This window comes from Phocoena phocoena, chromosome 18, assembly GCF_963924675.1.
Source record: "Phocoena phocoena chromosome 18, mPhoPho1.1, whole genome shotgun sequence".
NCBI lineage: Eukaryota > Metazoa > Chordata > Mammalia > Artiodactyla > Phocoenidae > Phocoena > Phocoena phocoena.
The window spans coordinates 14,748,394-14,770,065 of record NC_089236.1 but is presented as its reverse complement, the minus strand read 5'-3'; positions in this window follow the sequence as shown (position 1 = coordinate 14,770,065).

Here is a 21,672-nt window from a genome sequence, read left to right as displayed (position 1 = left end):
CTTGGGTTCACCAAGGACCAGCCAGCAAGGGTAATGGCCACGGTGAAGTGACAGAGGTCGTGCCTTTGAGGATGGAAGTCAACCTTGCCAGTGTTTTCCAAGCAGGGCAATTCCAGGCGCCCTCAATGTGCGAGCATCTTTTGGTTTCCATTGTTTACCTTAAGGAATTATGAAACGGAGGTTGAGAGAGATGGGGTCAAGCGTTTGCAGATGTCTCTCAGTTTCACGTCTGAACAGTGATACCAGGACCGAGGGGACCGAGGGTGACAGGAAAAGAGGTTTTTAAAGACCTATAACCCCCCGAGCCTTCCTCCTATCTCCCCCTGCTGGCGTCCCTTCGTGCATCCTGCTGATACATTTAGATGGTGATGCCTGTATTTAATTTTATCTGCAGAAAGAAGGGGAAATAGAGCTAGTGAGACATTTAAAGGCAGTCATCTGTGTTTCTTATTTACTTTTAGATAAGCGACATACCCACATAATTTACTCTTGATAAGGACTCCTGGGGCTGCTTGTTTACCAAAGACATGTGACTTTTAAACCACAGACAGTCTGAGATGTTACCAGAGCAAAACTTTTAATTCCTGCTTGTGGATCTCCCACTGACACACACACACACACACACACACACACACACACACACACACACACACATAGAGTACTTTTTGCGCTCATAGTTTTATAGAGCCACCCGTCGCCTGTGCTTCCACCCGTCCCTGTTGGAACATTTGCACGTCCGTATGTTGTGACATCAGTCAAACTAGGCTCCCGCCAGCTCTGCTGTGTTCCTCACACACCTGGGGATTCTCCTGGTTCACCCCCAGGCCCACTGAACCTCCAGAGGCTTCCACCTGGAGGAGGAAGGTCACCAGGGTGGGCACAGAAATATGAACACGACCACCAGGCCCGAGGGATGAGGACATCTGTCTGGCCGCTCTGTTCACTCCTGCCCGCGACCTCACAGAGGCCTCAGTTGGATCAGACGATTAACATGGTCAGGATCAAATGCCGTCCAATTTAATTCAGTTACTCTTCACCGCAAGAGAAAACATGGTTATTATAGTGACAGGACCTGGGTGAGGAACACAGGCTCCCGGCCAGCCATGTGCCCACACGCCGCCAGGCTGTGAAGGGAAGCAAGGACACAGGAGGGGCATGTGTGGGGCAGGTCCGCTCTGGATCCAGCGTCTGGCCCCAACTGCCCAGAGGCAGCTTTGCTGACACCATGGGCATAGCTGTTACCAAGGAGAAGCCAGGCTTAGCTGTTACATGATAACTGTGGATCATTCACCAAATCCCAGGGAGGAACAGAGGAAGTCAAATAAATGACGGCAGCCAGGAGAGAAAAAGGAACTGTTTCCCAAAACGACTATATTGAGGGAAATTCCTATTTGTGGGTCATGAGTCTCTATGACAAATTTGATCACTAAGAAGATCATGTCGACCTTAAATCTTTGTTTTTTAAACTTTATCTTGCCCTGATTGCCATCTAGCTTGCTGTATTTAATAGTAACTCACACCACCGTGTATGCCACTTTAACTGTTAGCCAGCCACTGTTTGGTGCTGTTTGGGATGGGGCGGGGGGATCAGCTCTTTTTAACCCTGCAAGAACACTGTGAGATAGAGCCCTCCTTACACCCATTTTATAGATGGGAAAAATGAGGCTTAGAGAGGTTGAGTCACCTGCCCAAGGTCACCTAGCTGGTAAGGGACAGAGTGGACTCCAGCCACACCTGTTGATCCCAAAGCCCCTGTTCTTGACCATTATTCCGGACTTCCCCTTGATTTGAATCTCCCACGTCTTCTTTGCCTCTCTTGCATGTCCACACGGCACTGAAGAGAGAGAGGTCCCCCCCAATGCTCCAGAGTACGTCGGCTGCGCAAGACCCTGTGTCCACATAGAATCATGTCATCATTTCTTACCCAGCAGAGTGGGTTCAAATCCCAGCTCTGCCACTTGCTAGCTGTGTGACTGGGAATTCTCAGTGTATGGGCTTCCTCACGTGTAAATGAGGAATGCGTTTCCTCCTAAGGTTGTAACGGAAGCTAACAGAGTCAACACACTTAAGATGGTGCCTGCGGGAGCTGTGCAGACATCGCCAGATATCATTATCCCTTCCCTTGTGAAAGAAACAAATGTAAAAATTGGAAGCAGAGGATGTTTGCCTTGGCGTGCATGGATTTGCTGTGTACACTATAGTCAGGCTTCAGCTGGGCAGGAGTAGTCATACCGGCCAGTGAGCCCTGCCCTGCTTGGGGTGGGGAGGCCATACTGGTCCCTGGCGACTCCTAAGCACATTCCTTTGGGGGTCAGGTGAGCTATTCTTTTAACTTGATCTCCTGTCTTAAGCTCTACCTCTTTTGACTCAGGAACACAGCAAATGGGAGACACTGGAGGACTCACCCAAGGGAAGGGGCAGTGGTTCCCAGCCCCCCATCTCCAGGGCACACCGTGTACCGGGCGCTGGCTCTGTCTTTTACATTTCCTCTGGGAGGAAGAGGAATGCCCAGGGCTGAGTGCCCATCATGGTAAATGCCCTTCACGCATTATCTCTGAGTTTGCCAACATGCTTCCTTTATTTTTTTTCTTACATCTTTTTTTTTTTTATTGGAGTATAGTTGATTTACAATGTTGTGTTAGTTTCTGCTATACAGCAAAGTGAACCAGTTATACATATACATATATCCACTGTCGTTTAGATTCTTTTCCCATATAGGTCACTACAGAGTATCGAGTAGAGTTCCCTGTGCCAACAGTAGGTCCTTATTACCAACATCCTTCCTTTAGATGAAGCACCATCTAGCAGCTTTGCAGGGAGTTTTGAAAACCTGAGAAACTCACAGGAATTTCCCCAAGGTCTTACCACACTTGCCCGGGTCATCACGGAGACGGTGACATCTCCCTGAAGCCAGGGTGCAGGCGTCTCCAGCCCGAAGAAATGGAGTGTGAGTGCTTTGAGGCATATGTGCGTTGTTAATGATGGTTCTTAATCACATTTGGATTTCTTTCAGGGCCAGGGTCACTTTGGGTAGATACCATAAATCTAAGCTCATATGTATAGCAGTGCATATCAAATAACATGAGGTCTAGAATCAGGCTCTGTAGTGATTCTGGCGGAGGAGGGACGCCAGATCCCCACTGAGCTGGGTGATAAGAGTTAACTTCTCTCCGCCAAAGCCCATCGTGGCTCCACATCACTCTGAGGAATGGGTGATGATCCACTGTGTTCAGTGCCTCCTGTGGTCACTTAGACGATGTCCTAGCCCTGTCCCCTCTGCTTTCAGGTCCCCTGTGGAGGGCACAAAGCGCACTAACGGAAGCCAGATTGTTTTGGTTTGTTTTGCCTGAACATTATGGAGTTTTGATTCTGAGAGTGATGTTTTCAGAAAGGGGAGAACACTTTGCTGTCCTGACTAGAAGCAACGTCTTATCATATGGGATTGTAGCTGCAACAAATGGAGTGACGATGAACAGAAAAGCGGGGACCTGGCTCCTCTTCTTTGCTTTACATGTTTGAGCAAGTCCTTTGGCCTCTCTGCCTCAGTTTCCCCATTGCCTTGGGAACTGAAATCAACGATTCCTACAGCCCACCCTCGTCTCCTGAAAATGAGCTGGATTCGTCTTTGGTGCCCTGAGCTCGCCAATGGCCGGAACTATACATTTAAGTTCTAATTGCTGGCATCACTCGGACAAGGAAAAGAATCGGTTGTAGTTCCGGGTGAGCAGGGCTCACAGCTGTCGCTGGATATGAGAGGAGCAAGGCTGGCAAAACACGTACACGCCCAGCTCTTGGGTTTTCCAAAGGGAACCTGGGGAGGAAATGGAGTCCCCAGTCAGGTAACTGTCTCAGTGGAACAAGAAGAGATGTTACCTTGATTTCCACACCAGCTGAGCTCTCGGATAATTATACTTGAAGCAACACAGCGCATAAAACAGATTCACTTAGCATCTGGGCTGCCAGTTGCACCCAGGCCTGCCCACACTGGCCTTTCTTACTGCAGGGTGTGGGAGAACAGGGCCTCGAGGGTCCCCGGGGGCCTTCTGTCGCTCAGCTGTGAGAGGAACACCAGTTCGCAGGTCTGCTAATGAGTGGTGTGGCGTCTGGCATGGCCCTGGCCTGTGTGTGAGCGTGACTCACCGTGAATCTCTTCAATAACACTGACGGTTCACTCTCTCTTCTCCCTTCGCCTGTTTTCTCTGAGCTGGAGCCGGCTGAAATAGGAGCAAATTAGCCTCATTCTGGAAAAGGCAGGGCATGATAAAGGGCCCCTAAAAGGTTTCCCGTGCTCCGTGCCTGGGTGTTTTGCAGTCATTGTAATTATCTGACTTGGGTAGACTGGAGGACCATGCCCTGTCACGGTTCCATGGGCTATTTGACAAATGGAGGTCTGACATCAGCAAAGGCAGTGTCATTATTATTACTCTGCATGTGCTCCAGCCCAAACTGACGACCCTCCCATTTCCTGTTCAAAAGCTGCATTTCATCGAGTCATGTTTCCATCCCACGTGGAAATGTGCTAGACCTTAAATGCCCTGGACTCCTTAATTGGGGGTGGGAGCCAAAGAGGAGGTGGCCTTTTCTCCAGATTCATCTCTCTCCCTGCCACCCACTTTGTTGCTTGATAAGTTCACTGTGCTTCTAACACCAGAGCCGAACTGTGTGTTCACTCGCGGGGAAGGTGCGTACACGTGTGTGTGTGTGTGTGTGTGTATCTCAGAGACATCGGTGATGCCATCTGTCGGTTAGTGGGTTGGAAGAAGTTCAGGCTGGAAGGCAGGTTTTGCTGATGCTGGACCGAAACTTTTAGAAAGGGGTGGTAATTGTCTAATCGTGCAGTGGGGTGGTAATTGTCTAATCGTGCCGTACCCTCATCACAGACTAAACCTCTGAGAATGACTGAAACACAATTTCTTAATAACAGAGCCAAAGCATTTAAAATTGAGAGACAAGAGCAAGTGAAAGAAAAGGAGACATGCGTCAGGAGCTGGAAAACAAGGAGGGGTTTTTAATGTTCCTTCTTCCCTAAAATAAACATACTGCCTAACTCAACCTTCTTTCTGCCTTTCCTATTTCAGCCAGTTCTTTCTGTCTTTCTCAGCCTTGTGGGATAACTAGTAACTGACCAGGAGAGTTATCAAAGCTTCCAAATTAAAACTCGAGACGTGATTCAACATGGGTCAGAATATTTGCAGGAATCCTAAGTGAGAGTATTTAAAATGAGAGTTTTCTTTGAGCATTCTGACCACTGAACCCCCTTTCAGTCTCTGAATACCTTGTGTGCCCAAGGTGTCATGGGTTATGGTTTCATGTAAGAGTTGCAACTGGTGACAGGAGAGTAGATCTAGCCTTCAGCCGTGTTTTATGTGACACATGCACTCTTTCAAAATCCAGAAGATTTCTCATAAATTTCTCCAGATTTCTAGCTTCTCTTTAAAAATCTTAAAACCTGGCAACATTGACTTCACAGACCTGCATGGGAACACTTTCCTGGAACTGAGTGCCTTCTTATAGACGACTTTGCCACACAGACCTGCATGGGAACACTTTCCTGGAACTGAGTGCCTTCTTATAGATGACTTTGCCACACTCCTCACTGCTCCCTAATGATTCCCACTGAGCCTCCTTTTCCTATTGACATGATCTACTGGCCTGTCTAGGCATTTGAATTTGTGCTCGCTGGTCCAGTCATACAACCCACTGGCAGTCAAGGCTCCTGACTGCCCCCATCAGAGAAGGGTTAGAGCTCCTTGACTCTTGTCAAATCAGGTCCCACCTCAGAGGGCTGGTTCTCAGCACAATGTCAGTTGAAATGTGACATTCAATACCTGAGATGTGGGGAACCCCAATGCCTATGATACATTCCGCCTTTGCTTCTTTGATCAGAGAAGATCCCCAAAGAGGGACTTACCAGTGGTTGATTTGGGTCATTTTCTGATGATATGAAACGTGAGACAAAAACACTTCATGTGTGTTGTTTGTCTCATGGTTGTTCGTCACATTTGGAGCCAATTTTGTGACCGCGATAACCATTTTTAGAAGAATAGATGGTTGGGTCGAGGAGTGGGACTGGGAAATAGGACAATCATTTGGCTTCCATATAATGATTAATTATGAGGGATTGAGTAGATTGGAAGAGTGTTTCAGGCTGGTTCAGTAGGGGAGAAACAGGGACGAGTATGTACAAGTTCAGGGCTCAGAATGGGATGAGTCCCTTCTAAAGTGTGTGTGTGTATGAGATTGTCTTAATTCTTAAATCTTCTGTTTGCCTGAGAACAATATTATGAACGGTCTCTATCATTTTACTGTAAAAATGTAACTCACAGCTATAGCTTAGATTTTTAAGAAAATTCTACTGGAAAATCAAAAGAAGGATTAACATGTACGCAGGAAGATACATCAGTGTTTGTGAAAGTCATGATGTCATTTAAGAGACTTGTCAGCTACTAGTAGGTCAGTGGGAGCAAAAGCTCATTCATTCATTTATTCATCTGCTCATTTATTACTTTATCAGCAGATATTACTAAGTACCCACTCTAGGCTGGACCACATGAAATTGCCAACATTTGAGTTTTTCATCTATAAAAACAGAAGTATGAGGCGCTTCAACACAAAATGTGCCAGGTGCCGTCTTAGGTACGGGGGATACAAGAGGAAGAAACAAGAAGAACAGATGTGCGAACAACAGTGCAGTGAAGGGTTGTAAGTGCAGCGACAGGAACACGTAGGAAGACTTGGGAGGTCCTAGGGAAGAGGGAAGTCAGTTTGCTTTGGGGGTAGGATTGGTGAAAAGTTTCAAAATGAAAGAGGTGCTTAAAACGAGTCCTGAAAGAAATCTCAATGCTATTGAAACATCTGTGCTTGTGATGGAGAGTGTGTGTGGGTGTGCATGGAGGTAGGCTCAGCATTCAACCCCAAGGGAAGAGTGAATGGACAGAGGGTCATGCCGCAAGATTCGTGCATGGTGAGCAGTTTGGGCTCAGGGCCAAGGCGGGCACTGCAGCTGGTAAGGCTTGGTGGCTGGCTGGCGACACACAGACCACTTCGGGAGCTTCTCAGGTTCGTGTTAGAGGAAGAGCCTAACTGGAGCGTTTCCTGCAGGGGTGGGACATGATCTAACTGGTCCCTTAGGAAGGGCCTTCTCTTCCCAGCACGTGGCAGGTGCCATTCACAGAGCAGGAGACCTCCAGGTACCACTGAGTTGATGGACAAGAACCCAGGGAGGTAGGTGAGTGAACGTTACCCGTATTTTATGGCAGAGGAAGCTCGGGTAGAGATTCATAGACTATTCAACAGGGAAGAGACTTAAGAGGTCTTCTGTGATGAACGTAGTAACCTCCTCAGTAGACAATGCAATCTTCTTTTTCTAAATGTCATTAGTGTTAGCTAATGTAAACTGAGGTTTGCTATTACAGCATTGCGCTGAGGATTTTATATTTATCGCATGTTATCCTCTCACAACCCTGTGAAGCAGGTATCGTTACAATTTCCATATCGCAGAAGAGGAAACGGAAGAACAGAGAGGTTAAGTACTCTGCCCAAAGTTTCACAGCTGGTAAGTGTTGGAGCTGGGATCCACACTGTTATTGTACTCATTGTGAAATAACAGTGACAAGAATTAGGTCTCGGACTCTTCACGTCACGTCCTTCTGGAGATCCACAACCAACTCGGTTTCAGTCCCCAAACCCAGTTTTCAGGTGCCAGTCTAGACCACTGGCCTGGAAGCACGGAGGACCACACTCCCAATCCCACTTACGCACCATGTACACGCGCACTCACGTACATACTTGGGAATGGACTTGCCCCGTTCCAATTCCTGAACTGTGCATACTAAGGAACACAACAAAAAGGCAATAAAACTTGGTGCTGTGTCTCAAGCAAGCTTCCTATTCATGACCTGGAACTCGAATATTGCCATGACCTAAATTCCAGGGATATTGCATAAAGGAGCTGGTTACCATTTGGTACTGTGATTGATTCTCCTTGGGAGAAGGGAAATGGGTAATTATTCACTGGCATAGCCTCAGGGAACATCAGGTGAACTTTACAAAGAGGAAATAAAATTGCGCCTTAGACCCCTTGAGGCCCTTTGTCAGTTACAACCTTAAGCTGAGCGCAGTGGGATTTGCTTCCCAGGTGTTCTCAGGGCCCCTCCTACAGCAAGCTCCTGGATCCCTCCTTTGCAGAAAGAGTCCAGAAGCCACTCTTACAGCGTGGCCGCCCTCCCGACCTCAGCAGAGCACTGACATCCAGGCCCTGGAGTGTGATTCAGGTGGTCCTGGGGTGGAAAAGAGGAATTACGGGGGAAGTGCAGACACTGCAGGAGAGAGATGCCCTCAGGGGACCCTGTCCCACCTCTCCCCCCCCCCCCCCCCCACTTCCTGTGCTCCTGAAGCCAGCCCTTGGCAGCAGCAGTCTCTGTAAAAGGAAAGCCAAGACTCAATCTCCAATGGATCCACAAGTGATTCAAAAGAGATGTTATAGGGAGAAGGTCAAAGAGAAAAGTGAAGAATGGGGAAATGGAGAGGAGCCATGGAAAGGGCCTTCCTGCCAATAACTCAGTGAAAGGACAGCATCGCCCTGAGAGGAGGACCAGGGAGGCCTCAGCCTGTGTGTTAATTAAGCCAGAGCTGACTGTGATAACAGGCAAGTCTGCACATGTTTAGCACAAAGTTCATTTTTGCACGAGATCAGTTTAAGGTGAATCCTTTGCAAACAGCGTTCCACACAGTGTTTCAGCGACCCAGGCTCTTTCTAGATATCTTTCCGCCCCTCTCCTGGTGTCTCCATTGTTCACTTCCAGCCAGAGGATGGAGGATGAAAGAGTGCTTGGAAGATCACAGGCAGGTTTCCATGGGCCAGGCCTGAGTGACACACATCTCTCCACCCACACGCCTACGCCCAGAACTGAGCCAGCTCGGACCACACAGATACAAGGGCAGCCACTTCTTGACAACGACTATGCTGTGCAGAGGGAAGCCTGAATCTTTGGTAGGTAGCTGGTGTCTTTGCTACACCTGCTGGCATATTACAATACAACTAATGAGCTTGAAAAGGTCGTTTTGAAGGGTCCCACTCTCCAATCACCTGCCCATTCTCCAATCACCTTGGATACATTCTGAGTGATCACCAGCATGCCATGCAATTTACAGCAGAACTCCAGTTTATTCCATGGGTCAAACAACTGAGAAGGAAAGTTGTGATTTTATCATTATTTGTGAGATTAAATTATATTTATTATAATTACCATTCTTTTTATGGTGTTATGATTCTGAAACATTTTCCGTTAGATTCCAGGAAATATTACTGCATTAACTACTTTCAAGATTAGCATTTTTATGGTAAATTGACGTTTGTCAGTATACTTCATGATATCACGGAGACTTTCTTTGGTTTTTGTGTATTCTAGAAATGATACAAAGATAGTTACGCTCGTGTCTGTGTCTGTGTGGTGTGTGTGTTTTTAAGGCACTTGGAGTTAAGAAAAGATTTGCATGTAATGAATCTGCAAATGATTTCCTTCATGTATTAAGATGTCATCTCAGTAACTTGCCCAGTATTACTTGATAGGAAGGAGATGAATTTCTCAGACACGGACTACAGGGAACTGTCTTCTGTCGGCCTGGCATCCTCATATGTGGATAGTGAGGAACCTCTTTGCAAAGAGAGTGGGAGCAGAGCATCAACAGTTCTTTACAGCTCAAAAGGGTGAGGGTCTTTCCTCCATCTCATCCTTTCTTTTTCTTTTTTTAAATTTTTGGCTGCATTGGGTCTTCATTGCTGTGCATGGGCTTTCTCTAGTTGTGGCGAGGGGGGGCTACTCTTTTTTTTTTTTGGAATTTTGGAATTTTATTTTATTTATTTTTTATACAGCAGGTTCTTATTAGTTATCTGTTTTATACATATCAGTGTATACATGTCAATCCCAATCTCCCAATTCATACCACCACCACCCCCACCACCCCCATCACTTTCCCCGCTTGGTGTCCATACGTTTGTTCTTTACATCTGTGCCACTATTTCTTCCCTGCAAACCAGTTCATCTGTGCAATTTTTCTAGGTTCCACATATATGTGTTAATATACAATATTTGTTTTTCTCTTTCTGACTTGCTTCACTCTGTATGACAGTCTCTAGATCCATCCACATCTCTACAAATGACCCAATTTCGTTCCTTTTTATGGCTGAGTAATATTCCATTGTATATATGTACCACATCTGCTTTATCCATTCGTCTGTCGATGGGCATTTAGGTTGCTTCCATGACCTGGCTATTGTAAATAGTGCTGCAATGAACATTGGGGTGCATGTGTCTTTTTGAATTATGGTTTTCTCTGGCTATGTGCCCAGGAGTGGGATTGCTGGGTTGTATGGTAGTTCTATTTTTAGTTTTTTAAGGAACCTCCATGCTGTTCTCCATAGTGGCTGTATCAATTTACATTCCCACCACCAGTGCAAGAGGGTTCCCTTTTCTCCACACCCTCTCCAGCATTTGTTGTTTGTAGATTTTCTGATGATACACATTCTAACTGGTGTGAGGTGATACCTCATTGTAGCTTTGATTTTGCATTTCTCTAATAATTAGTGATGTTGAGCATCCTTTCATGTGCTTCTTGGCCATCAGTGTGTCTTCTTTGGAGAAATGTCTATTCATCTCATCCTTTCTGAGCATCTCACTTCTAAACACATGAGCAGCTGAATTTCTGAATGTAAAGGGAAGGAAAGTGATCATTTAAAATCCAGTGTAACATACCTATCTTGACACTAGGTTAGGATCTATCTATATGTACATGTTGATATATATCAGTGTACCTGTATGTATACCTTGGATATGTTCTGTTATTATTCTTACCTGTTAAGTAAGTCTTATCCTGATCTTACATTTTTTCATGTCGGGGATTGTCTTTTCTATTATGTTTATACCCCCAAAGCATGCGCACACACACACACACACACACACACACGACATTGCTTAATAAAGCAGTCCATGATTTTAAGTTGCTTTTGCTGCATTCTTATTGAAGAAACAAGACATGGAGGAAAAAAACCCACCATTAAAAGTAATCTGTAAGAATGAAGCAATACAGAAAGCAAGTCATACACGAGCTCCTACATTTTAGGCAGCAAGCTGAAGGGAGGTGGGAGGTGGGCAGTGGTGGGGGGAAAGGGTACATCTCAGGTTGAGTTATCTTACATGAAAGGGCTATTCTGGAAGCCACACATAACACTCCAGTGTACATCCTACTTGTCAGACTCTAGTTACAGGTCCATACCTACTGCAAGGGAATCTGGGAAGCATAAACTGTGGTTGGATGTTTGGTAGCTGGGATAAAACTGGTGTTCTTTTAGTAAGAAAGAATGGGAGAATGGACTTTAGGTGGGCAATTCACAATCCCTAGCCGAGCAAAGTTATGCTTTGGGGACCATTATTGCGAATGGAGTCCTAGAACTAAATAAGATCAATTATAGACAACAATGCTAAACTATGTTTTCCTCAGTCGGAGCTGCAAGATGGAAATTACAACCCTGCTATGAGTTTTGGCTATAACTAAGGCTCCATGCTGCTGTGGTGAAGGTGGTCAGTTGGAAAACATCTCATCAGCAAGCAGAGGGAAGAAGCGTAGTGTCCAGTGAAGACGGAACCCAAAGGACCATTTTCTGTGTAATAAACATGCCACAACATGGTCAAGGGGTGATGACAGGGCAGCAGAAATGTCTGCAGCAGCAACCAGGACTCACGGGCACCACCATAAGTTCCAGTGCTTGGAAGGGCACTGGGAAGTGACACACAAGCATTAGGACCCACTTGAGGTGGCAAAAAAAATCCCCCTTCTCAACCCCCCTCTGCCAGAGGAGGTTTCACTGTATACCCAGGGAAAAGGAAGTGAGGTCAAGTTCAACTCAGTCATGGGGCCGTGGGGTCTAAGGAGGCGCTTTAAACTGCCCATGGGGGCTTCCCTGGTGGCGCAGTGGTTGAGAGTCCGCCTGCCGATGCAGGAGATGCGGGTTCGTGCCCTGGTCCGGGAAGATCCCACATGCCGCGGAGCGGCTGGGCCCGTGAGCCATGGCCGCTGAGCCTGCGCGTCCGGAGCCTGTGCTCCGCAACGGGAGAGGCCACAGCAGTGAGAGGCCCGCGTACCGCAAAACAAAAACAGAAACAAAAAGTACTGTCCATGGAATGTGATCAAAGTACCTAAATGCATTAGGCTGATGCCCTAACGCAGCCCAACACAAGAAAGACTTGGTATCTCTCCTCGTTCCCCTCCCTGATTCCTTTTGACCAGCTATGGGGAGTAAGCGAGTTCATTGCCTCAGAAGAATTAGGTCAGACCAGAGCTGAATATCAAGCTGACAGAGGGGAGTTGGGTGCCAACGTTGATTGAATGAGAAGTGAAAAGAAAGTCTCACTCTGAATCCAAATATGGGAATTTAGAAGGGCAAAGGCTAATATTAGAATGCTTAAGAATTAGGATGGGAAGATATATTTATTATCAGAGAATCAGGGAGTTTCCATCCATGTCAATACTTTACTGTAAAGAAGCCACACTTTTATGTTAATAGATGTTTAAAATACTCAAGCTTTAGGATAATAATGATTCATTTGCTATATGGAAATTCTTGAAAAACTGTATGTATTACTGCTCTTCAAATACATATCATGACACGCATTATTACTGCAGGGCCGTTTCTTAAGAGTTTTCTAATCCCACATCCCACCCCAGAACTGAAAGCAATCTCTGCCATAAAGGCGACAGCTTCTGACCGTCTCCATCCCACATAGAAATGACAACCTCATTAATGATGCTAAGTGTATATTGTAAATATGTTAACACCACTCTCACACCAACTGCCTCTGTTAAAAAATAATTACCAATTAGTTTCAGCAAATGTATTATAAAGAGGTGGCTAATTTTAACTATCTTCCTCCTCCCTGTTTTAGAAAAAAAAAAAATTGAGTGATGCAGAGAAAGCAATCTGTTACCTGGAGGAATTTAGAATTTTTTAATGATCTTTGATCAGAATTTTTAAGAAACTCAAGAAAATGGTGGTTCAGGTAACAACAAGAAGTGAGTTGCAGTCTCCAGCTTTTAGCTTTCTCCTTGAAATTTAATGATACAACATAAATCTACTTAAGCTACTTTACCGTTGTTTCTAATTTATCTCTAGAATGTCTTACAAGACGTTGTCTGGATACCCATTCTGGTCCCTGAGAGCAGGGGTCAATCCTTCTAGATCTCTCCTCTCTTCCTCCTGGGATACCTGCTCTTCAGCCTCATACAGACATCTAGCCCCTGTACCTCTGCCCTTGCCCTCTTTAGATACCCCGCCCCTTGACTATGCAGCCTGCCTCTTCAGCTCAGACCCCAAGGCAGAAGCCTCTCCCCCAGACCCTAGTCTCTATTGTCCATCTCGTATTTTGCCACTTTCCAGCAAAATGCAAACCCAGAATAGATCAACCATCCATTTTCTCTACTTTTAACCAGGATAGGCAGATGCTGTTGGAGAAAATCATACTTTTTGGTATATTGATTGCACTACAGATTGATGGTGTCTGATGCCAGTTGTTTCCTTAACACTGCCCAGAAATCCTATCTAGTCCCAAAGAGCTTTCACTTCTTTATGGTGGGGTTAAACTTTACCATTCACCACGCCTGCTACAATCTGGCTCTGCCCTGGAATTGCACGTACACAATTCTTGCCAAGCTCGACAGTACCTTCTTTTTGCTGAGCAGTACTAAACCAGCACAAGTGAGGATTCTGGGCTGGACAACTAGGGCTCTTATCCTGACTTGACTGTTTATCAGCTATGTCATTTTGTCAAGTTTCTTTACTCCCTGAAGTCTCCATTTTTTTCACCCATAAAACAGATATAAATAGAGAATTACAAGAATTAAGTGAACAGTATGAATATAATTTTAAAATTCCAGTCTAACAATCTTTATTTTTTACTTGGAGTAGTTCGTTTACTAAATACTAAATTTAATCACTGGTAGACTGAGTTTAGATTTTCCATCTTAGTATTTGTTTTCTTTTTTAAAAAATTTAATTGTATTTTTTTTATACAGCAGGTTCTTATTAGTCATCCATTTTATACACATCAGTGTATACATGTCAATCCCAATCTCCCAATTCATCACACCACCATCCCCACCCCACTGCAGCTTTCTCCCCTTGGTGTCCATATGTTTGTTCTCTACAGCTGTGTCTCAACTTCTGCCCTGCAAACCGGTTCATCTGTACCATTTTTCTAGGTTCCACCTACATGTGTTAATATATGATATTTGTTTTTCTCTTTCTGCTAGATCCATCCATGTCTCTACAAATGACCCAATTTTGTTCCTTTTTATGGCTGAGTAATATTCCATTGAATATATGTACCACATCTTCTTTATCCATTCATCTGTCAATGGGCATTTAGGTTGCTTCCATGACCTGGCTATTGTAAATAGAGCTGCAATGAACATGGGGTGCATGCGTCTTTTGAATTATGGTTTTCTCTGGGTATATGCTCAGTAGTGGGATTGCTGGATCATACGGTAATTCTATGTTTAGTTTGTTAAGGAACCTCCATACTGTTCTCCATCCTGGCTGTATCAATTTACATTCCCACCAACAGTGCAAGAGGGTTCCCTTTTCTCCACACCCTCTCCAGCATTTGTTGTTTGTAGATTTTCTGATGATGCCCATTCTAACTGGTGTGAGGTGATACCACATTGTAGTTTTGATTTGCATTTCTCTAATAATTAGTGATGCTGAGCAGCTTTTCATGTGCTTCTTGGCCATGTGTATGTCTTCTTTGAAGAAATGTCTATTTAGGTGTGCTGCCCATTTTTGGATTGGGTTGGTTGTTTCTTCAATATTGAGCTGCATAAGCTATTTATATATTTTGGAGATTAATCCTTTGTCCATTGATTGGTTTGCAAATATTTTCTCCCATTCTGAGGGCTGTGTTTTCGTCTTGTTTATGGTTTCCTTTGCTGTGCAAAAGCTTTGAAGTTTCTTTAGGTCCCATTTGTTTATTTTTGTTTTTACTTCCATTACTCTAGGAGGTGGATCAAAAAATATCTTGCTGTGATTTATATCAAAGAGTGTTCTTCCTATGTTTTCCTCTAAGAGTTTTATAGTGTCTGGTCTTACATTTAGGTCTCTAATCCATTTTGAGTTTATTTTTGTGTATGGTGTTAGGGAGTGTTCTAATTTCATTCTTTTACATGTAGCTGTCCAGTTTTCCCAGCACCACTTATTGAAGAGACTGTCTTTTCTCCATTGTATATCCTTGCCTCCTTTGTCATAGATTAGTTGACCATAGGTGCATGGGTTTATCTCTGGGCTTTCTATCTCGTTCCATTGATCTATGTTTCTGTTTTTGTGCCAGTACCATATTGTCTTGATTACTGTAGCTTTGTAGTATAGTCTGAAGTCAGGGAGTCTGATTTTGTTTGTTGGAAGATTTTTAATCACAGTTTTTTTCCCGCAAGACTGCTTTGGCTATTCAGGGTCTTTTGTGTCTCTATACAAATGTTAAGATTTTTTGTTCTAGTTCCATAAGAAATGCCATTGATAAATAGATAGGGATTGCATTGAATCTGTAGATTGCTTTGGGTAGTATAGTCATTTTCACAATATTGATTCTTCCAATCCAAGAACATGGTATATCTCTCCATCTGTTGGTATCATCATTAATTTCTTTCATCAGTGTCTTATAGTTTTCTGCATACAGGTCTTTTGTCTCCCTAGGTAGGTTTATTCCTAGGCATTTTATTCTTTTTGTTGCAGTGGTAAATGGGAGTGTTTCCTTAATTTTGCCTTCAAATTTTTCATCATAACTGTATAGGAATGCAAGAGATTTCTGAGCATTAATTTTGTATCCTGCAACTTTACCAAATTCATTGATTAGCTCTAGTAGTTTTCTGGTGGCATATTTAGGATTCTCTATGTATAGTATCATGTCATTTGCAAACAGTGACAGTTTTAGTTCTTCTTTTCCAATTTGTATTCCTTTTATTTCTTTTTCTTCTCTGATTGCCGTGGCTAGGACTTCCAAAACTATGTTGAATAATAGTGGTGAGAGTGCACATCCTTGTCTTGTTCCTGATCTTAGAGGAAATGCTTTCAGTTTTTCACCATTGAGAATGATGTTTGCTGTGGGCTTGTCATATATGGCCTTTATTATGTTTAGGTAGGTTCCCTCTATGTCCACTTTCTGGAGAGTTTTTATCATAAATGGTGTTGGATTTTTGTCAAAAGCTTTTTCTACATCTATTGAGATGATCATATGGTTTTTATTCTTCAATTTGTTAATATGGTGTATCACATTGATTGATTTGCATATATTGAAGAATCCTTGCATCCCTGGGATAAATCCCACTTGATCATGGTGTATGATCCTTTTAATGTGTTGTTGGATTCTGTTTGCTAGTATTTTGTTGAGGATTTTTGAATCTATATTCATTAGTGAGATTGGTCTGTAATTTTCTTTTTCTGTAGTATCTTTGGGTTTGGTGTCAGGGTGATGGTGGCCTCATAGAATGAGTTTGGGAATGTTCCTTCCTCTGCAATTTTTTGGAAGAGTTTGAGAAGGATGGGTGTTAGCTCTTCTCTAAATGTTTGATAGAATTTACCTGTGAAACCATCTGGTCCTGCACTTCTGTTTCTTGGAAGATTTTTAATCAAGTTGTGATCTATCCTGGACAATGTTCTGTGCACACTTGAGAAGAAAGTGTAATCTGCTGTTTTTGGATGGAATGTCCTATGAATATCAATTAAATCTATCTGGTCTATTGTGTCATTTAAAGCTTCTGTTTCCGTATTTATTTTCATTTTGGATGATCTGTCCATTGGTGTAAGTGAGGTGTTAAAGTCCCCCACTATTATTGTGTCACTGTCGATTTCCTCTTTTAGAACTGTTAGCAGTTGCCTTATGTATTGAGGTGCTCCTATGTTGGGTGTATATATATTTATAATTGTTATACCTTCTTTTTGGATTGATCATTTTCCCTTGATCATTATGTAGTGTCCTTCCTTGTCTCTTGTAACATTCTTTATTTTAAAGTCTATTTTATCTGATATGAGTATTGCTACTCCAGCTTTCTTTTGATTTCCATTTGCATGGAATATCTTTTTCCATCTCCTCACTTTCAGTCTGTATGTGTCCCTAGGTCTGAAGTGTGTCTCTTGTAGACAGCATATGTATGGGTCTTGTTTTTGTATCCATTCAGCAAGACTGTGTCTTTTGGTTGGAGCATTTAATCCATTCATGTTTAAGGTAATTATTGATATGTATGTTCCTATGACCATTTTCTTAATTGTTTTGGGTTTGTTTTTGTAGGTTCTTTTCTTCTCTTGTGTCTCCCATCTTAGTATTTGTTTTCTATTTGTCCTGTTTATTTATTTATTTTTTTGACCTGTGCTTGCCCTTTTTTGGATTAATCAAAAGTTTTTATTAGTATATTTTTGCCTATCATCATGATTAATGTTATTTTTGTTTGGGTCCGGACATCATAAACTGTGGAATTAAGGATTGTTTCCAGGAAATTGACAAGGATGAAATTCTTGATCTGGGTAGCATGCTATCATTCTTTTATTTATTGAGCACCTACTTTTTTTTTTTTTTTTTTTTTTTTTTTTTTGCGGTACGCGGGCCTCTCACTGTTGTGGCCTCTCCCGTTGCGGAGCACAGGCTCCGGACGCGCAGGCTCAGCGGCCATGGCTCACGGGCCCAGCTGCTCCACGGCATGTGGGATCTTCCCGGACCGAGGCACGAACCCACGTCCGCTGCATCGGCAGGCGGACTCTCAACCACTGCGCCACCAGGGAAGCCCCTTATACCACATTCTGTTCAAGGCTCTGGGAATTGAACAGGGAATAAAAACAGATACATGCTCTGCTTTCATGCAGTTTTTCATCTAAAGGAAAAGGAGTATGAACTCTGAGCTTAGACAGTCCTGTGTTCAGAAACTAGTGTCACTAACTAGTTGTGAAACCTTAGACAATTGCCTACACACAGTGTATTCAAATGTAAACACTGGAATGATATTTTCTTTGGAGGGCTATTTTGAAGACCAGAGATAATGTATAGAAAGCTCCAGCACAGCTGGGGCACGTGGATAGTAATACCTGGTGCTATAATTAATTATTATTATTATATTCACTGAACTCTAACCACCTGAATGCTCTGCCACGCACTCGTATTATTAAATGTATGCCAGAAGGAGACCGTTTTACTCTCACTCTCCCTCTGCCTGCACAGTAAAACTGTTATATATGTGTCTCAAATATTTGTATTTTTCTGCACTCTAATATTCAATTTTGTGAGCATAATTTAATTCATGGTCTATGAGTTTGCAATAATAATGGGATTTGGAATAATAATAACCATATTATTGCAGCATGGTGACATTTGCCATTTTCCTTGTGAAGACAGCTTTTTAAAGTTAGTGTCATATTACTTCTGGTGATTATTATTAACTACTAAGTTTAACGTTCATGTAAAAAGGATATGTTGGGAAAAGCAGGATCCCGACTTTAAAATAGTCCTATCTCCAAATATATCTGCCTGGAATCGCATAATTAATTAGCATAAAATCACTTTTCAAATTCTCTGGCTCCCGACTACAATTTTTCACACTGGAACAACTAGAAGTTCAAACTCTTTATAATTATCATCATGTCAAAGTTATTAGTGGCACTTCTACATATTTGTCAGTTATGTGAGTTCACCGAGACACCATGGACGGAATCCTTCATGCTGTTCAACAATATGTGCTTTGGACTATACCTCCCAGGAAAGTGTAATTTAATGGGAAAAAATTTGGACTAATTATATTGCCAGGGGAGATTATTAGCAGTGGTTCTGGAACTTTACTTTGCATAAGAATCACCTGGGGGCTTCCCTGGTGGCGCAGTGGTTGAGAGTCCGCCTGCCGATGCGGGGGACGCGGGTTCGTGCCCCGGTGTGGGAGGGTCCCGCGTGCCGCGGAGCGGCTGGGCCCGTGAGCCGTGGCCGCTGGGCCTGCGCGTCCGGAGCCTGTGCTCCGCAGCGGGAGAGGCCACGGCAGTGAGAGGCCCGCGTAACGCATAAAAAAAAAAAAAAAAAAAAAAAAAAAGAATCACCTGGGAGGGAGCAGGAACTGAGTGAGGGCATGTTTGGGGGCAAGGATTGGGGATTGTTAAAAAGCACAGAATCCTGGGCTCCACTCCCTGAGACTCCGGTTGGCAGATTGGCTATGAATAATCTCTTAATCTAAAGCTGGATCCTCGGGGGTCCTCTCACTTCCTGTGCCAGTGCCCAGGAATCAAAGCTGCAGATGTGATGTCTGCTCAATTGTTATCCTTCAAATCTCTTCTCATCCTTCCTCCTGGGGTTATTCCACTGCAGTAAGGCTTGCAACCTAACCTTGACCACACTTAACCTTTTCATAAATCATTATTTATAAAGAAATTAAATGAGCCAGACTTCTTGGACTAAAAATGAGGTCGTACAAACTGACAATTTTAACTATAATTTAGAGGAAAAACGTGACGTTAGAAACATCGAATCAACGATTGGCGAAATTAGAGTTCAAATCAATTCAATTACACAAGTATTTGTCCGTGACCTACCGAGGTTCTGCCAACCCACTAGGCCTGGAGGAGAGAAGTGCATAACTGTCAAGGAGCTCAGCTTCCATAAGATAAGATAAACACAGCCACAAAAATAATAATATAATAATTTATGCATTAAGGCATGGAGAAAGATATCATGTGAACAATGAAGAAACATTTAATTTCATCTGGATGCCCAGGGGAGAAGTGACTTTTAAGTGGACTTTGAAAAATAGGTAGACATTCACCGAGCAGAGAGGGGAGAAGGGGTATCTCAGCAGAGGGAAAAGCAGGAGCTAGGATGTGACGGAGGCAGTTGGGTATTTCAGCGTGGCTGGAGGAGCAAAAATAGAGCAAGTAAGCTGAGCCGGTTATGAAGGGCCTTGAGTGTTTGCTATGGAGCTGGGGTATTTCTCTGTAGGGAGCAGAGAATATTAGAGGCTCTTAACAGAAGAATGACACAATCAGATCTGTGTTTTAGAAATACAGCTCCTGCTATGACATAAAACGAAAATGGGCCAGGATCTCTCTTGACCCTGGACCCCTGCCTTTTTCCCACCATTGGCCCTCGGTTTATGCCACGTCCTAAAGCATCTGGCAGAGCACACTCTGATCCACTTAATGCCTCCTTATCTCCAGGTCTCAGCTTTAGATATTAGTTCTTCCAGAAGATCTTTCCAGACAACACCCCCCCACCCACCCACCCCCACCAATGGGTCAAGTGCATTTTACATGTGCTCCCCAAATGCCCCGTGATTACCATCAGGGCCCTTGCCAGACAGTATCAAAATGCCCTGTCGTTCTCAACAGACTGAAGACTTCTTCAAGTCAGGGACCAGATCTTGTTCATTTTTGTATACATGGTGTCTGCCGCTTCCCGTGTCTGGCTCATAGTGGACACTCTGTGTCTTCTTTGAGTTGATTCATTTAAAAATGAGTCAGACTCTGGTCTCTAATCCTGTTCTGCTATTCACCACCCAGCACTGTGCAACTTGGCGGGAAATTGACCTTTTCTGTGCTTGTTGTTTTTTTCTTTTTCAAATGGAATTAATAATAGTACCTAATTCATGTGGTGGTTGTTAGCAGTCAATGGAATAGCACGAGGAATGGATTTCTTTCCATGTCTGGCACTTACTAAATGCTCAAGAAATGCTTGCAGGACACACATGGGGAGAGGCCGGACTGGCTGGTGGAAAAGAGGCTGGTTTTCAGATCCACTGACACACAGTATCTAAGGATCAGGTCTGGGAATCTGTTTTATTATTTTTAATACCTCTTCCTTTATTTTTTTCTTTCAAAAGTTATTCCTGCTTACTTTCTAATACCTAAATGATACAGACATAATTAAAATATAAAAATAAAAATTCTATACCTCTTAACTCTATAATTCAATTCTACCTGGAGATAAAAAAGTTTTTACAGTGTATATATACTTTCCAGGTATAGATATAGATGATATAGATGTAGGTGTGGATTAATGGATGAATAGATGGACAGACAAGTGAGAAAGCAAATTTAGTAAAATGCTGGTAAATTGTTGGTGGTAGAGTCTAGGTGATGGATATACAAGTGTTCTATAAAGTTCTTTTAACTTTGTTATTCAGGTGAAACTTTTCATGATAAAATATTGAAAAAATAACATGACATCCATAGGTAGAGACTTCTATAATATATATTAAGTAGGAAAACCAGGTTACAGAATATCATGTATGTTGTGACACTAGTTTGTTAAATAGGTTTTTATATTTATAAATTATAATATAATGTTATTGACATAATAATGACATAAATGTAGACATAGATAAGGTTGTAGATATTGATCTATGTTTATGTCTGTATATTACCCATATCTATATCCCCATGAATATCTATATCTGGGGCACAAGGTACAGCTTTTACATATGGATTTAGAAAAGCTAAATATAAAAAAATGAAAAAATACATATTTATGTTCATACAAATGTTAACCAAAAGAAAATTGGTGTAGTTATATCAAAAGAGTAGAGTTTGAGGAAAAAAGCATTACTAGAAAAAGAAAAACATCTCATAAAGATAAAATAGTCAATTCATCAAGAATATAATAATTC